Genomic DNA, 13,047 nt, shown 5'->3' on the forward strand with positions numbered 1-13,047 from the left:
GTGGCCATTGTTCAGCAAAGTGTCGAGTACCAATGCTGTATTTTATGACAGTAAATATTAGGCTGAATATTCAGCTAATTTCAGCCCAAAATTTCAGGAGATAAGAGCAAGATTTTATCCAAATTCATGTATAGCAATATAAAGTTTCATCAATATAATTGAGATTTCCGCATATAATCCATGCATACACTTCTGCAAGGTGACTCGCACTTCAGCAATATCACCAAAAAAACATTTGCAACAATCCCAGATCTGCAAATGATCACTAAGACTGCTGCACCATGAATATTCAGCAATACATCAACTCAATGGGAGTTGCTAAACATATGTAATGTATACATATTGCCCAAAAGTACTTCTAATACACAAAAACACCAAAATTCTTTGCAATTTCTTCAAAATCTCACAAGTGGGGGATAATAAACTTGAATTTCACTACTTACAACACCAAGATTGCTTCAGCAATGTCCCCAATGTGCATTTCACACATCAATTTTACCTAAATCCATAAATTTCAGCAAAAGCCCCAAAATTTCACTGACCAATTTGCCCCATTTGCATTAATATATGTTCTCGAGAGCATAAAACAAGCAAATTTAGCAAAATTTTGCAGAATTTTGCAAAAGCCCCAAATTTCTAGGGTCCAAATCTGCACCAATGTGAGTAAATTCAGCTCAGTTGAGCAGAATTTCACTGATATATGTAAAGCCCCAAAAATTTCAAGCCCAATGTGCACAATTTTTACAAATTTTAGGGTCCAATGTCATTGTTATGCGTGAACATCAAATCTGGGAAAACCCCCAAATTTTCAGGCATAAATATGCACAAATCTGAGAGCTGTGCTTATGTGTGCGAACCCTTGCCAGTGAAAAGGGGAACAGACTGCGGAAATTAATAAATAAAAAAATCTGATGAGGCGTGATGCCGTTGACCTGCTTGCTCTATTGTGTGATCTCCACTGGGCTGTCGCCTGTTCACGCCTGACCTATCCAGCCCGTTGCCTGCTCACGCCTGTAGTCGCAGTTCACGCTTGACTGTTGCTTGCTCACACCTACAATCGTACCTCATGCCCTCATGCCTGACTGTCGCTGTTCACGCCTGATTGGTCTGGTGAAGATTGACCTATCGACTGCCTCTACTGGTTAGCCTGGTAAAAAATGACGTGTTGCCAGACTCCTCAATGTCATGTCTCAAAGCTGGCCAAAAGAAAAGGTGCTTCAATTCCTTGGTTGTAGCATCAATCCCTCAATACTCTCAATTTCTTTGCTTCATTGTGAGTGAGTCCTTTGCTTATGATGGAACGTGCTTCTTGTGATGGAGCCTATATATATATATATATATATATATAATTTTTGTGTGCATTTTCCCTTCTTCCTAATCTACAACTTATCCTAATCTAATGAAAACACCAAGTAAAAATCATTTGACTAGTAATCACAATCAATTCTGGTCGACCATTCGGCCAATGGAAAAGATCAAGCAGAGCCCTACACTGTCAAATATTTGCTACAAGTTTTAAGGTTTGCCAAGCCATTCAGTTACTTGCTAGAAAGGATCCCATAGTTCGGTTCAAAATACCAATCAAATAACCAATCCAACAAATTGATCTTGTCTCGAACCGGCCCTTCCTATACTAGCCATGCAACATTTTGGAGTGTCTTTGTCATTGACGAGTCTCCTATTTCGTTGCACAGTAAGAGTGTATACACCTCACCTATCAATTTTGTCTTGGTCCTGGGAATGGAACTAGAATGTTGGGCTTTTTTCTCAATGGCAAGACTTCAATGGAACTCTTATTGATTCAAGAGCTTCAATTGTGTTGGCTATGTGCATGATCTAAAAGTGAAACATTGAGAGCAAATTCACCCATTTCCACATGTGAGTGCATGAATTACAATAAGTAATTATTTCAGCCCCATGCAAAACACGACTCTCATAGGCAACCGCATGCTCCTCTTGCATTGAAACAGCCCCTATGCTGTTAGCACATGCACAGGTTTCATCAGATGCATCAATGCTGTTAGCACATTTGAGAAACATCTAAGAAATTGGATCTAAAACTAGCCTTCCTTCTTGGAAAGGGTGGTAATTCCTTGATTAAGCACTTAATTACAGCAATCGGCAAATGAACATAACTTAAAATACAACATTTGGGACGATCCATCTCTAGGCCTTATGTCAGGTTTGTACAACCCTGTTGAGTCGTTTGAATCAAAACCCTCTCTTGTTTTGCCTTTTGGTGTGTAGGATCTGAATGGTCAAATGTATGTAAATCTTAATAGAGGGGGCTTAAGAAGCAGACATTCATCATCAGGTATACCTATATCTCCTGTTTCATTTGAGAAAGTCAATTACTCTTCTTCTATCCCTCCTATCCCACCCTCTTCTCTTGAAGCCATATCACACTCACTTCAAAACCTCGGCTTACATTCCACATACGCCTTTTCCTCCGTTATTGCAGCTCCTATTGGCAAGTCTGTGCAGTATGCCAACAATGCATCATACCCTGTTAAAGGTATTGGGGAGATTGTATTGACAACCATTGACAACTCTATTCTCTGTTTGTAGGATGCATTATTTGTGCCAGGTATAAAGAAGAATTTGTTGTCTATTTCTTCTTTGGCAAAGTGTGGTCTACAAGTCACATTTGATGATAATAGATGTATGGTTAGAGATAAAGAACACATGACTTTGGTTTTGACTGGCACTTTGGTTTTGACTGGCACTTTATGCCATGGACTATATGAGTTGGATGCTTATTCAGTTGATCCGTTGGTCTATCTGGCATCTACTCTTTTTTTTGCTATGTCACAAGCAAAGTTATGGCATACTCGCATGGGGCATATTAACTATGGCAGCTTGATGCTTATGTAGTATACATAGATGCTTGATGGCTTACCTCTCTTGGAGAGACCTCCTTAGTATATATGTGAGAGATGCATTTTGGGAAAAATGCATTGTTTTCATTTTCTTGTGATGTTTCTTTTAGGGAAACTGCCAGATTATAGATTGTGCATTCGGATGTATGTGGCCCTATGTAGACAAAGTCATTGGATGGCTATTATTATTTTGTCACTTTCATTGATGACTCATTTTTGCTAAGTCAACTCATTGGTTAAAAAGTCAGAGGTGTATGATGCATTTTTGACTTTTGTAGCACTTGCTGAAAATCAGTTTGGCTACAAGATTAAGACTCTCCATTCGGACCGGAGGGGGGGGGGGAAATACATGCCTTCCATGCTGAATAATTTTTTGAAGCAGAAAGGCATTGTCTATCAGTACAATATTGCTTATACTCCACAATAGTATGGGTTTGCAAAGAGGAAGAATTGGCCACTCATGGAGATGGGCTAAAAGCAAAGAGTTTGTCACAGATTTTTTGGATGGAAGCAATTATGTGTGCTTTCCATGTTTTGAATAGGTGCCCTACCAAGGCATTAAAGAATGTCACGCCTTTTGAGGCTTGGAATTGCCGGAAACCTTCTGTTGGACGTTTTCGTACTTTTGGGTGTCTTACATATGCTCACATTCCCAAGGTACTAAGAAAGAAGTTGGACAACAAGACTGTTAAATGCATTTTCGTGGGGTAGAGCAGTGAGAGCAAAGGATATAGATTGTATGATCCCGTCTCTAAGAAGGTATTTGTCAGTAGGGATGTGGTTTTTGTTGAAAAATCAGAATCATCCCCTGCTGGTTTTAATACATATAAGGCTGCCAATGATGTATTTGAAGGGCTGCTACCCTTTTCTTTTGGTGATACAACTAGAGCTTCAACAATTGAACTTAATGTTCAGCCAACTGCTCCATTGAGCAATGCATAGAAAATTAGCCCATGGCTAATCTGAATATTTAGTAAGATGCTGAATTTGAAGTTCAGCAAGAGCTTGTACACAGTTAGGAAGCTAGGCATATGCCTAGATGGTACTTGTAGACTATGAAAGATAGTCATTTGGATGCTCCTATTGCTGGTTGTACTAGAAGACAAGCTCGTCTGCATGATGGTGCACATACAATGGAGTTTATTATGGCAGCACATACACTTGATGATGAGGAGCCTGAATGTTTTGAGGATGCACAATATAGTGTGCATTGGATGGCAAGAATGCAAGCTGAGTTTGATTCTGTCATAAAGAATCAAACATGGGATTTAGTGATTATGCTTGTTGGGAAGAAAGCCATTGGTACAAAGTGGGTCTATAAGCTGAAAAGGAATGTAGATGGATCCATTGACAAATATAAGGCGAGGCTTATGGCCAAAGGCTAGGCACAAAAGAAAGGCATTGACTATGAGGAGACATTTGCTCCTACATCCCACATGACTACCATTTAGTCTATGGTTGCTTTAGCTACCCATTATGGTTGGATTGTGCACTAACTTGATATTAAGATTGCATTTTTACATGGGGAACTTCAAGAAGAAGTGTATGTACAACAACCCCTTGTTTTTGCAGCTATGGGATCTGAACACTTGGTATGTAGGCTGAAAGAGGCTTTATATGGTTTGAAGCAAGCTCCCTGATCTTGGTATGAAAAAATTGATGCCTTTTTACTCAGCCAAGGGTTCATTAACAGCTCATTAGAGTTTGCACTTTACGTATGTAAAGAGGGGGGATCCTTGCTGGTGATATGTCTTTATATTGATGATCTTCTGCTCACAAGGACACATGTTGATCATATTTCGGTATTCAAACAAAGTTTGCAGCAAACTTTTGAGATGTCAAACTTAGGGCCTTTGCACTATTATTTGCGCATTCAGTGCATTCATGATACTAGAGACATTGGATTGTCACAGTCTAGATACATTGGTAGACTTCTTAAGAGGTTTCGCTTACAGGATTGCAAGCCGGTTTGTACACCAATAGAGAATGGACTCAAGCTGTCCTTGCATGATGATAGTGATTGGTTTGATATCCATACGTATGCTCCAGTAGTTCGATGTCTCATTTACTTATACAACACAAGGCCAAACATTCAGTTTGCAGCTTCAACCTTGAGCAGATATATGCACCAGCCATGCATGCCACATTGGCAAGCTATGAAGCGTGTTTTTCGTTACTTGCAGGGCACTAGAACTCTTGGATTGCTTTATGCCAAGAGGGGACCATTGCAACTACATGCTTACAGTGATTCAGATTGGGCTGGTGATTTTGATTCACGTCACAATCCATTGGTGCTACATCGTCATGTGAAGCTGAATACAAGGCAGCTTTCACTACCACAGCTGAATGTGTATGGTTGAGACATTTGTTGGCTGATTTAGATGTATCTATCATGGAGCCTACTCCTTTGTTTACTAATAGTCAAAGTGCCATTGCAATGGCATGGAACCTAGTGTTTCATCCATGCAGAAAACACATAGAGATCCACTATCACTTTGTTAGAGAGAGGCTGCATGCAGGAGATATCAGCCTTGTATATTGTCCTACCACCAGTAATGTTGCAGACATCTTCACCAAAGCTCTTCCTCGCGACAAATTTGAAGCATTCCGCAATGCTTTAAATTTGATCTCATTTGGTGGATGATCCTTGTATATTGAGCACTCTTCACTCCAGGGGTTTTGTTGGGTTTGACTCATGCCTACGTTTACAGAGGAGTGTTGGTGATCCTTAGTAGGACACTAGGGCACTTTTTACTCTCCTTACAAGGGGTTTTTTCCCCGAGATTTATTCTCTTTTATTTTATGTATCTACGTTACACAATTTGGACACTTATCGTGTTTTATACCTTTCACGTGTGAACACACTTTAGCAACCCTAAGGTTTAAGGGTTGTACTTTGTACTTGCACATTACACTCTTTGATCATTGCATTGGGAGTTGTGTCTTCACTCTCACACACTCTCTTCACTGTCAGCTATACTCTTAGCTGAGCTTCGATCTTTGTGCATCTTCTCACCTCTCACAAGATGAGATTGTACACTATTCCAAACATGGAGAGGACATAGAGTGGACAATGTGACACATTTCATTTTGAGGATCTAGGGAGAGTGTAGGTGATGGATATTAGGGAGAGTGTAGGTGATGGATATAGAGGAGGTAGACCCATGTAGGATATCTGTTGATACTAGAGGAGATAGTACTCGCTATGGCGAGTACCCACTAGAGCTAGGGTCGCGACACCATCTCATCATTTGCAACAGGATGAGAAAATGGCCTCAATCCAGAGCACGGACTTGCTTCCAGCCCACCAGCTTAAGCGCAATGGACTATATACTAGGCTCCATTGAGACAATAGAACTAGTCAAATCCTTCGCCATCCCCCCATGTCCGACCTCACCCTATCCTCCTTACCACACCCGCATATTCCATCCACCACCCATATCCCGCCTACCACTTTCTATTTCAGATATGAGCTAGCAGACATATACAACCATCAAATATATAATGGGCTCACATAGTTTCAGCATAATGCCCCCATAGGGACACCTGCCCCCATAGAGACAGGATTAGGGACCATTACAGAGAGAGAAGCCCACAGGCGGAGGCAGACCCTGACTCCTCATAAATGATGAGCATATGAGGAGGCACAACATTGGGATCTATACCATTTATCTATGAACAAAGATGTAGCCATAGCATGGCACAGATTGGAGGAACCTCGTCACCCCGCACCCATCTATGACCCAAAGACATGGCACTCCTATGCAAAGGGGCTATATGGTGTGCCACATTAGCCATTGATTCCCCACTCACCAAAGCCCCGCCCTACAACATCCACCTTCTTCACTCAATTATGGTGAGGAGAGTGATCAAACGTCTATAGCATGGACGATTGATGGATGACACAGGTATATAGGATGAGCACTTTATTTATGTAGTGGACATTTTGGCTCCTCTCCTTGCTTTTATGTTCAATAGGGCTCTAGCAGTGGGCTTCCAAGATTAGTGGACCATGCATACTATCATGCCTATCCACAAGTTTAGAGACCCCCTAGATTTGGGTAACTATAGAATCATCATGGTGGGCCACACATTGGCAAAGATATATGGAGCAGTGATAGAGACAGAGCTCATATGCCGAGAGAGGGAGATTGAGAGCAACATGTCCGACGGGGATTCTCCACACTCAACCATATCTTCACCTTGAGGAGCATGATTGAGCAGGCGAAAATGAGAAAGAAGAGATTTTATTTCTACTTTGTGGATTTCCGGAAAGCCTTTGATTTAGTCCTATGAGATAGCTATTACAAAGGCTACAGACATTGGGAATCCCATAAGACATGATTTGGGGCATCTATGCATTGTATGAGAGCGTGGTAGGCTGAGTGAGATGCCTAGGAGGACTTTCAAACATGGTCTCTATCACCATTGGAGTGAAGCAGGGATGTCCTCTCTCCCCCACAATCTTGGATCTCTACATGGACGAGATTGAAGATCACATCACACGAGGAGGCGGCGATGGGGTGAAACTAGCAGGTAAACTTGTCTCCATTATGCTTTATGTTGACTATATTATTATTGTCTCTGAACCATAGGAGGGTCTACAGCAACATCTCCACACCCATGGAAACATGAAATGGCCAGAATGGCCCCCCAGCATGCTGAAATGTCGTCCTCGGTACGAATCCGTCACTAACTGTGTCCCCAAACTGTGAAACGTTCCTTGTTTGAAACGGGACAGGGAACGCCATGTGGCATGTCACTTACCCTCCTGCGCTTGCACCTCGTTTTGCTCTTGCGTGCTCGTTTCGCTCCGCCTCGAGCTCTCGTCCGGCGTCTGGTCTGCTCCTGCCCGCCTGCAACTACTCTTGGGCCGGTTTGCTTCCCCCGTTGCTCCCAGTTTGCTCCCACCCACCTAAAGCTGCCAGCTCCATCACCTCATCTCTCTTGCTTCTTCTCCAACTTCACTCTTCCTTCTTCCTCTACTTCCCTCTTCTCTCTCTTCTGAGTTCTCCATTCTTCTCATCTTCTCTTCTTCCTTCTCCCTTCTCTCCTTTTTCCTTCTCTCTTAAAGTTCTCAACTTCTCCCTCACTCTTAAGCCTTCTCCCTTCTCTTGAGTCCCTTCAGAGCAGCTAGTTCTTTAGGCTTTTTTTCAGCCATTTTTTGTTTCAGTTTTCAGCTTGAAATGGCTTCATCTTCGCGCCCCGCTCGTTCGATGATTGGTCATAATGGGAAGAAGTAAATGTTGACCACCCATTGAGTGGTGGAGAATCTCGACCATGGGCTTGCAAGCTTTGCCTATACAAGCGAACTAGTGGAGCAAAGAAGGTAATTCGTTGAACCGAACATTTCTATTTTGAATTTTTATTGATTTTAATTTTTCAAAGTTACTTAAATATTAGAAAATGGAATACCAATTGCCACTTGTTCCGTTTTATGCTTAATTAGGTCTGAGCTCATTTTCTACATGAGTCAAATTCAACGATACAGTTTTGTCCTAAGGAGACCTTGGAGAAGCAAAGGGAGCTTCATGACCGTGTAGTAGGTCAACAAGCTTATCTTGCATCTAGACCACAAATTGTTGTAGTTAACCTTGCAACTTTTGTGACACCATCCCCATTAGATGTGTCTAGAGTAGAATCAATATCAGGAAGTGCTACCTTCACACCTACTGCAATCTTTGCATCGGCCATGGCATCAACAACAGCACATGTTACACATAGACAAAGCACACTTGATGCTAGTTGGGATTCCAAAAAGAAAAAAGAGGTGGATACTTCAGTAGCACGTTTTTTCTATTATGACCACATTAATTTTCGTACAACCAAATCAAAGTATTTTAAATTTATGTGCAAGAAGATTGGTGAGTATGGCCCTTCGTATGTACCTCCATCATCAAAGACATTACGTACTACTTTGCTCGACAAGGAAAAGTGCCTTCTTAAGCAAGCATAGTAACTAGAAAGAGCTTGTGGGCTAAAAATGGAGTTGTTGATTGCTGATGGTTGGAGTGATACACATAAGCGATCCATTTGTGGCATGGTTGCTTATTCTCGTGGGGAAATGTATTTGGTATCTTCACATGATGCATTAGGGACTGGAAAGTCGGCAAATGTACTTGTAATAGAGTAGGTTACAAGTATTGAGCTTATTGGCCTCGAGCATGTTATGTGATTTGTTGTAGATGGAGAGCCCGCAAATAGGGCAACATGTGCTATTATCTAGGGATATTATTCACATATCATAGTTTCATATTGTATGGCTCATTTGCTTGAATAACCTACTAAAGGATATTGGTAACGTGTCATGGATTGCACCTGTCATAGAGTAAGGATCTCAAATGGTTAGCTTTGTTTTGAATCACCAGTTTCTTCACCATCAGTTCTCTTTGCGGTCGAAGAAGACACTTTTATAATACTGTGATACCAGATTTGCCTTTAACTTCTTGATGCTAGGTAGATTAAGAGAATGCAGTGGTGCCTTGAGGCAGTTATTTCATAGTGATGAGTTCACCTCATCAGCATTAGCAAATACTCCTATATGTATCTTATGCTTGGAAAAAGCAAATAACTTCGCTTTTTGGGATGATGTAAAGCGGATAGATGCCATGGTATCACCTATTGTGCATTTATTGAGGGTTATGGATGCTATGCAACCTTGCATTGTCAAGATGTATGAGGCTATAGATAGGCTGAATGAAAAGTTGCTGGAGTTGACACCAAATGATGAGGCATATGAGGAGATACGCCATTTAGTTGTGATGAGGTGGAACTCCTATAGTTCACCCATGCATGTAGGTGCATTTGTTGTGGATCCCGAGTTCCAGAGCAAGGGTCAAGAGAATGACACTGAGGTTATGGATGCATGGAGACATATATTGTCTTGTCTACTGTGTGATGATGACATTAGACGAAAGATCAGAAACCAGCTTTCATGTTATAGGATCTTTTGGGGTTCTTTTGGTTGTGGGGATGCACAAGAGGATCGTTGTAAGATTGGGGCAGCTTTATGGTGAGAGGACTATGGTTCGAATGGTCCTGAGTTGTAGCAACTAGCCATCTGTATTTTGAGTCAGTCAATAGCTCCTCTTATTTGGAGCAATTGTGGAGTACATATACTCACATTGCTTCAAAGAAGAGGAAGCGTCTTGGTATGGAGAGGGAAAACGATTTGGTATTTATTAGTGCTAATTTGAGGATGTTATGTAATAGTATGACCACAAAGCCCGATCGATTCACAGAGTGGGAGATGCAGCAAGAAGAGAAGACATGTGCTGATGTTGAGGAAGATGCAGTAGTTCATGGTACACATGATGATGGAGCTGGCACTTTAGGAGTAGCTAGAGCTGTCTCAGATCATGATGATGATCTTTGATTTAGTTTGCTTATCATGAGTCTCATGACACATGTACATTGTATATGATATTATGATCATTGATGATAGTGTGACACTTGGGTCGTTGTGCCATATCGACATTATATTTGTACTTGCAGTATTGTAGTTGCCCTTTGGGCTATTTTGGCGTGCCACATTTTGCTTCAGTCTAGAGATTAGACTTCATATTTGTAGTCTTTTAAGTTTTTTGGCAATGGGGCCATGGGTGTGTTCTTTCAACTTAGACTTTAAAGTTTAGTTTATTGTTCATTGTTTTATGGCATATGTGTTATGTGTTTTATAATTGAATAGCTTAACTCTTGAGCCTTGTAAGTTGTAATTCAATTTCCAATGACTAGTTTTAGACTGATGCATGATATCTTCAAAGTTAAAACTTAAAATGATTTGTCCTTGTGGATTATATATCTTGGTTTTAACACTCCACATTGATTATGAGTGAAATATTAATTTTTTTTCATGAATTTAATTTTTTTAAATACAGTTCCCGTTCTCATATCCTCGATCCCTAGTTTTGGCATCCCTGTCACCGTCCCCATTCCCGTTCCCCGTTTAATGTTTCTATGTTGACAAACCTTCATGATTTTTGTACACAATGTGGATTGACAATTAATCATGGGAAAACCAAGATCTTGATCTTCCACACAGGAGATTGGTCTTCACTCTACAAGTTGGATAGGTGGAGATTGTGGACTCATATGTCTACTTAGGGATCACTTTCACTACATTCACTTGGAGATTCACCATGGCATAGGCAGTGCAGCCAAGGACTGACTCACAGGACGATACACACAGCATTGGCCTTGATAGAGAGATAGTGCCATCAGACACACTTTCAAGAGCCTTGCACATGGAGATGGCTATTTGACACACTGGTCACAACAGTCATAATGTATGTTGTGGGATACAAATGGGAGAGTGTTTATAGGCCTCAGCCTCGTAGGCCAGGGGGAACCAAAGGGTTGGATGGGATGGTTATTCTTTATCGTGAGAGCCTCCAAGACATATCACATGATTCATGTGGTGTAACGAGATGTGCAGGCTAGATATATGTGGCTAAGGCTAAGGATAGGGCGCTCAAGGGATCTATATGTTGCAATATGTTACTTCCCACATGCCTGTTCAACTTTTGCCCTTGGGGAGGGATCACCATTTGAAGTACTATATGAGGACATTATGAGGTATGCAAGTATCAGGGACATACTTCTATTGGGAGACTTTAATGCTCGAACAGGAAGGGAACATTCAGCCTTTTATGATACTAAACATGAGATGTTTAAGGAGTTTCCATTGGACAAACTAGGGCTTGACAGGATATCTTAAGATAAGGAGATGACAACATGTGGATCCCATTTGCTATCATTAGGAAGTGCTCATGGATTAGCTATATTCAATGGCTTATCAAGATGGCCGGGAGCGCATGTTTCACTTGTTAGAATAGCAAAAAGGGAGCCAGCATTGTGGACTATGTAATGGGCTCGCTAGTGTTAATTCTAGAAAGTAAGCATTTTGAGATATTTGACAAGCCGATCGGTCTAGTAGCCGACCATGCAATCCTAAAATTCACCCTAGCATGTGGTCAAATACAAGAAGCATGCACACAGGTACACCAATTTCCGCACTATGAATTTCTACAAGAAACTTTGCATATCTATAGTGATGCAGTACGAGATGGCTTAAGCTAGCTAGACCAACGTGAACTACTGGAGGATGTCACTAAATCTCTAGCTAAGGTTTTACATACAGCAACTACAGAGGCATTTCCATGTAAGATGGGCTCTACTGCACCATGTAGATGCATTACCCCTCAAAATGCTTGGTATGATGATGAGTGCATACAAACTAGGATCCACCTAGAGAGGGATATTATACTGGGGACATGCACACACAAGCATGCACGGAATGTCTTTTGTCGTCTTTTGTAGAAAAAGAAGAGGGATCATCTAGCCAAACTAGAGTCTTAGATGTATCAGCTCTTTTTGAGCAGGGACAACAAGAAAGCATGGAAGAAATTTCGTGGTAGACAACCCCCTATTCAATTAACATCACCTATGGTATGGCATGAACATGCTAGTGCACTGTATGATGTTCCATCACAAGAGCAGATTTCCTATCCATCAAACTCTAGGCCAACACAGTGTGGATTATTTATGGATAAAATGGTGAGGTATGCCATTTGGAGTTTAAAGAATGGGAGAGCACATGATCAAGGTGGCCTTGTGGCAGAACATTTTGCACATGCATGTTATGCATTGACCCCTATCTTGTCAAATATCTTCAATAGAGTTGTATGTTAGGGGTTTCGAGCAAGTTAGTGTGACCACACAATAGTGCCGATTTTTAATAGCGGAGATCCATTGGTCACTAACAACTACCACACTATTATGATCGGCCATATGCTAGCGAAGATATATGCCTCTATTGTGGAGCATCAGTTGAGTTGGTGGGCTGAAACAAAGGGGATACAGTTTGCAGGACAAGTTGGCTTCCGCCGAGGATACAATACATTAGACCATATATTCACAGTGAGGGCCTTGATTGAGGAGGGATGATCACAAAGGCAAAAAATCTATTGTTGTTTCATGGATTTCCGCAAAGCATTTGATACGGTATCACATGCAAGACTCAAGTAGAGGTTGCAAATCATTGGGGTCGAGGAGGATATGCAGTGGTGTATTTATACATTGTATGATTTAATGAGAGGTAGAGTATAAGTGCCTGAAGGCATAACAGACCCAATGTCTAGCACAGTTGGTGTAAAGCAAGGGCTGTCCA

The 13,047-nt window shown here is 41.3% G+C and overlaps 1 protein-coding gene and 1 pseudogene across 4 annotated transcripts in view; both read left to right on the forward strand.

The window, feature by feature from the left end:
- Positions 1-13,047, forward strand: part of EMB1441 (zinc knuckle (CCHC-type) family protein) — a 171,253-nt gene that overhangs the window by 90,850 nt on the left and 67,356 nt on the right. The window lies entirely within an intron of this gene.
- Positions 6,085-7,086, forward strand: LOC148029645 (uncharacterized; annotated as a pseudogene).

The sequence above is a fragment of the Lygodium microphyllum genome, chromosome 10, assembly GCF_053477565.2.
Source record: "Lygodium microphyllum isolate KBCC chromosome 10, Lygodium_microphyllum_v1.1.10, whole genome shotgun sequence".
Classification (NCBI taxonomy): domain Eukaryota; kingdom Viridiplantae; phylum Streptophyta; class Polypodiopsida; order Schizaeales; family Lygodiaceae; genus Lygodium; species Lygodium microphyllum.